Source organism: Solanum dulcamara, chromosome 2 (genome assembly GCF_947179165.1).
Source record: "Solanum dulcamara chromosome 2, daSolDulc1.2, whole genome shotgun sequence".
NCBI lineage: Eukaryota > Viridiplantae > Streptophyta > Magnoliopsida > Solanales > Solanaceae > Solanum > Solanum dulcamara.
Genome location: NC_077238.1, coordinates 26,078,350 through 26,084,700, shown reverse-complemented (window position 1 = coordinate 26,084,700; position 6,351 = coordinate 26,078,350). Strand labels below are relative to the sequence as shown.

Genomic DNA, 6,351 nt, shown 5'->3' with positions numbered 1-6,351 from the left:
TCAATTAATATGAGTATTATGATAAAATATTCATGTCAAATATTATTTCTTAAGGGAAATGTGAAATTCAAATTGGACAAATAAAACTGAACAAAGAGAGTAACAAGTGAGGTTTTCTCAAATGGTTGAGCACCTCCACCATCAACTGGTAGGTTGAAGGTTCGAGTCACGTTGAAGAGTAGGTGAAAATATTATTGAAATTGTAGGTTCATGCAATAAAAAACGCTGGTCGATCTCCAAGCATATTTATAGAACACATCAATCTTCAATAATTTAATTTTAAATGCACATTTTATCATTAATGAAATGATTTATAGCCATATACACATCTATGACTTATTTTAGACCACAAATTACTAAAATCTATCTATATTTTTAAAATTTTCTTATCAAGTCAAACTATGTTACATATAAATTGGAACGGATGGAGTATTAATGTCCCTTTTCTTCTTCTTCTTCTTCTTTTTTTACTATATTTAACAAGTAGGAGTTAATTTGCCAAGAGAGAAAAAAGAAAAAAAGGAGGGGTGGGAGGCGGGGGGAAAGTAGGAACAGGTAGGAGTGTGCAAAAACCGAACTGACCAATAAATCGAATCGAAAATAATGTTATTGAGTTATTGATAATGGGTTGTTGGGTTAATGGGTTTTTAATAATTTTATAATAAAAATTATTAGGTTATTGGTTCGATATTGGTTTTTAATATTGGGTTATAGGGTAAATCGACAACCCATTAAGACAATAGTAATTTACTACTTTACCCATAAATAAATATTAAATATTAATATTAATACCTTATTGGTTACTACCATTGTCTTTTAGCCTTCAATTTACATTATTGTCCTAGTTCTTTTATTTGTGTTGCAATTGTAGAGTTATTTTTATGTTATTCACTATTGTTTCTATTTTATGAGCATTCTGTAAAGTTATATTATTGTCTTGTCGCGCCAAATTATTAGAGAAGTCATATAATTATTTTATGAGAATTATTTTCTTGGTTAAACCGAAAACCAAACTATTAAGGACCAAAACCGATAAACCAATAACAGCAAAAACCTAGTGAAATCCCACAAGTGGGATCTGGGGAGAGTATAATGTACGCAGATCTTATCATTACCTCATGGAAATAGAGAGGTTGTTTCCGAAAGACCTTCGGCTCAAAAGTATCATTCCCAAATAAGAAAGAGAGAGAAGAACCTATATATATATATATATATATATATATATATATATACCATAACCGCAAAAATGAGTAGCACAACATAATAACAATAACATTAGCAAAGTAATGAAATAATCTAACAACACAACTATAATGGTACTCCTAGACCTATAACCATACCAAAACCGATAAACCGATAAAAAAATATTTTATTAATTTAACATATTTTAAAATCGAAAATCGATAATACATAAAACTAAATCGAATCGTCCGATCTACTGAGAAACAGGAAGCTATGTTGACCTATACAAAGTGATTGATACCACCCAGAAACTCTCTCTGAGTGTCAATCTATTATTTTGTAGTATCAATGATGAGATAATTAATTAGCATTTATTATCATTGTCGAAAGAAAAAGGTCCCTTAAACAAGGTTAAGCAAAAGTAACTAAAGAATTAACCAAACTTAATTACTTACCAATTACCCTATATGTATTAATCACACATGCAATCCACTTAGTTATTTTACTTGCATAGGTTTTACATTTTTAAGTCCCAAATTAATTAAGATGAAGCCCTTCATTCTGGCAAACCTTTCTTTCTTTATCTTAGTTATTTCTTACTATGGTTGTCCATGGCCTTTCACTCTTGCAACTTTCCTCCTCTCCTTCCTCCTTAATTTCCCCTTAAACTTTTGGTTAGTGCCCGGAGGGTTTTCATGGAGAAACTATATACACTATCATCATGAAAAGCCTAAAAAACTTGATGGTCCTTTTTCTTGGCCCTTGTTGGGAATTCTACCTCAAATGGGGTCTTGTGCTCACCGGAAACTCGCCACGATTGCTTCATCACTAGGCTCAACTCGTCTAATGACTATAAGCCTTGGTGCTACTCGAGTTATTATCAGTAGTCACCCTGACACTGCGAAGAAAATATTCTGGAGTGCCTCATTTTCAAGCCGTCCCCTGAAAGAATCAGCTAAACTACTCATGTTCGAACTGGCCATTGGTTTTTCTCCCTATGGGAGTTATTGGAGAAATCTAAGAAGAATTGTTGCGAATCATATGTTTTCTCCTAGGAGAATTTCAAGTTTTGAGAGTCTTCGACAACTTATAGCCGATAACATGATAGGAGAAGTTGTCAATGAGATGAATGAGAGTGGTTTTATTGAGGTTAGAGGGCTGTTGAGAAAAGGGTCTTTAAGTAATATCCTTCAAAGTGTGTTTGGGAGTAGTTTACGGTTAGAAGGTGAGAGGTTAGGGTTAATGGTGAAGGAAGGATATGAATTGATTGGAGAATTTAATTGGTCAGATTATTTTCCTTTAGACTTTTGGGGTACTAAGAGAAGGTGTCATAAGTTGGCAGCTCAAGTGAATGAACTAGTTGGTGAAATAATAAAACAAAGGAGAAGAGAGGGAGAATTAGTAAACATGAAAAATGACTTCCTTAGTGTTTTGCTATCTTTGGCAAAAGAAGATCAACTTAACGATGAAGATATGGTGGTTGTCTTGTGGGTAAGGATTAATTCTGCCTCTTACAAGTTTAAATTAAACTTCTTTCCAGATGCTTAGACTTTAGCCAATTGTTAGCAATTAGCTAGCTAGCTATTGAACGCCCTCTCAGTCCTAAAATAATAAGTATCACCTTGATAAAAGTCACGAAAATCAATAAATATAATGTGTACTTTATATATATATATATATATATATATATATATTGCTAAAAATGATACTTATTTTGAGAAGTAATATTTTTTAATAATAAAAAATATTGTCAACTCTTTGAACATATCTAGAGTACATCATACTTTACTATTGGTAGATAGTTAAGATTCGTTAATGATTTGAAGTGAAATGACTCATTATTAAAAAGTTAACTTTGTGTCATGTGGTGTCAACTATAGAATTTGTTTACTTCGTCAGCAACAAGTCTACTGCGCGTGGAATTGACTAAAAAATATAAATAGTTGCATTTGTCAAAGTGTTTAAAAAGAAAAAGCTTTCGAAATTTGTGGTCCGTAACAATTCTTATATATTTGTAGCTTGACAATTATTTTATTAAAGGGAAAATAAGAATTTTAAAGTTAAATTATTTTTAGTTATAATAAGGTAATATTTTTTTTTGGAATGGACTAAGAAGAAAAAAGTGTTATATAAAATGGGACGGAGTATATAATTTTAGATACGAAAAATGATCAAAAAATATCATTAAACTATGTAAAACGAATAAAAATATCTTACGTTTATAATTTGATCCAAAATATCCTTGTCGTCAATATTTTGATCTAAAAATGCTCTTATTATTAATATTTTGGTCCAAAAATATCCATATTATTATTAAATTGGTCCACAAAAATACCATTTTCTTTAAAAGAAAAAGAAAGACTTGAAACTTGTGATCTATAATAATCCTTATATACTTGTATGGATGTAAATCATTTCAGTAAGGGAAAAAGAAAATTTTAACGTTAATTGTTTCTAATTATAATATGGTGACATATTTTTTTTGGATGGATTAGAAAGTAAAGGGTTCCACATAAAATAGTCGGAGGGAGTGTATAATTTTAGATACGGAAAAATGGTCAAAAATGTCATTAAACTATGTGAAATGAACAAAAATGTCCCAAGTTTATAGTTTTGTCTAAAATGCCCTTGTCGTTAATACTTTAATCCAAAAATGTCTTTGTTGTTAATAGTTTGATCCATAAATGCCCATATTATTACAAAATGGATCCAAAAAAAATACTCTTTTTCGAATATATATATATATATATATATATTTTCATTTTAAACGCATCGTGTGCTAATAAGAATATTACTTTTAATAAACCTTATTCTTTTTTTCTTTCTTTTAAAATTACTTTAACTGATAAAAATGTAGGAAATATTTTTTTCTTCTCAATATCATTTTATCAATTAAAATAGAATAACTTTATATTATGTACTTTTTTAATAGATACTATATACCATATATATAAGATCATAATTCACGGTAAACTCATCATTAATTTTTATTTAGATAATCATAAAAATAAATTATAATAAAATAAAAAATATATACTTTGAAATCAAAGTAGGATAAACATTTTCTAATAAATTATTATTAGAAAAAATAATGTGTTCAAAAAGTAAATAAATAATATATTTATTTGAAAAAAAAGGCATTTTTGACCCATTTTAATAATAAGGGCATTTTTGGACCAAAATATTGATGACAAGGGTATTTTTGAACCAAACTATAAATGAAAAACATTTTTATTCATTTCATATAATTTAAGGACATTTTTGACCATTTTCCGTTTTAGATATATGTATATAAGCTTTGTTTCGTTTTTCCACTTTTACTTTTTCCAGCTCCGCCAAACATAGTATGGCTTTTTTGTATTACACCTTCTTTTAATTTTAGTGCATATTTAGAATGAGTGACTTGTCATATTTAAAAATATAGATTAAATTAATTTAACAAATATCTGGTAGCTAAAGAATGAATTAGGCAAAATAATCTCACCAACTTTGATAAGAATATTCCAATTTCCACAAATTTTGACTCCTCACTAATATCATCACTTTAATTATACTTGTTGAATTACTTTAACATATAAAATTATGCCTTTCGTTGAAATTTTACAACTTTTGGCAGTATTTGAAAAATATTTTAGAATATTTTCTATTTAAAAATAAAGGCAGTCGTTTTTTTCTCTTAATTGTTTCTGCTGCTTTTTACCCCATGTGTGATCTCATTACACCTTTATCTTTCGTTTTATTTGATCAGATAATTAAAAAGAAAGCAGAGAGTATTTTTGAATTTAGATTAGGGCAATGATAATAATGGGATGTAAAACATATATAATGAAAATAGTTAACTAATGAGGAGCGAAAATTTGTAGAAGATAGAGATTTTTCTTATCAAAGTTGATGAGTTTTTTTTTCCTAACTTGTTTTTTTATGATTAAGAGCCTTGTGAAATTAAGTTAATTCAAATATTTAAATTTTAAATATAAAAAGTCACTCGATCATATGCACTTGAAAAAATAAAGAGAAGATGTACGAAGAGTCAAATCCCTACAAAATTATGCTTATTTTCTAAACGATGCTTCTAAACTAATAAGTTCGGAGTTACTATTAAACTAACGTGTCTCCCAATTAAATTGAACTTTTTATTAATTCTAACATTAGCCTCTGAAGGTGGGCTCGTGAAGAGAAAATAAAAGAAAGGCAATTCTACTCATGTATTAAATTAAGTAGTTGTGTTTATGAATTACAAAAAATACAAATATTTTGTTTTCTGAAACATATTTGACAATTGTACAACTACAATCTATAACACATCTTACTTCCAAGTAAGTTGAGATTAAATATATGAGTTTTAACTGAATGTATATATATATATATATATATATCATTTTATTTGGAAAGGTATACAATGGTATAAAATTGAATTGATTTTTTAGTTGAAATGTAATTTATATAGGAAATGGTATTTAGAGGAACAGATACAGTTGGCATCCTTGTAGAGTGGATCTTGGCAAGAATGGTTTTACATCAAAGAGGTTCAAGAAAAAGCACAAAAAGATATTGCCACGTGTGTGGGTCATAAAAGGAAGGTACATGACTCAGACATTCAAAACCTTCCTTATTTGCAGGCCATAGTGAAGGAAGTTCTTCGATTACATCCACCATGCCCACTTCTCTCTTGGGCTCGTTTAGCTATGCATGATACTCATATTAATAAGTGCTTCATTCCAGCTGGGACAACTGCAATGGTCAATATGTGGGCTATTACGCATGACCCTACTATTTGGGAAGACTCATGGGCCTTCAAGCCCGAAAGATTTACCGGTAAACAAGACTTCTCCATCACGCTCCGTTTGGGGTCTGGACGTCGGGTTTTCCCAGGAAAGGTACTAGGGTTAGCCACAGTGCACCTATGACTAGCACGACTTCTCCAACGGTTCAAATGGCTTCCAAGTAAACCTGTTGATCTTTCAGAATGTTTGAAGCTTTCTCTTGAGATGAAGAAACCTCTAGCTTGTCGTGCATTTAGTCGGCGTAGAATTTAAGTAATTCTGAATCTATAATATAATAAGCTTTATGGAATTTATCTACGCATTCATGGTATTATCACGGATCACAAAATCCTATGAATGAGAAACAAAGTCTATATCACCTTGAAGTTTGGTTAACATGCATGTA

The 6,351-nt window shown here is 29.7% G+C and overlaps 1 pseudogene; it reads left to right on the top strand.

The window, feature by feature from the left end:
• The first annotated feature begins 1,728 nt into the window (after nucleotides 1-1,728).
• LOC129875932 (cytochrome P450 78A5-like) lies at nucleotides 1,729-6,218 on the top strand (annotated as a pseudogene).
• Nucleotides 6,219-6,351: the final 133 nt, after the last annotated feature.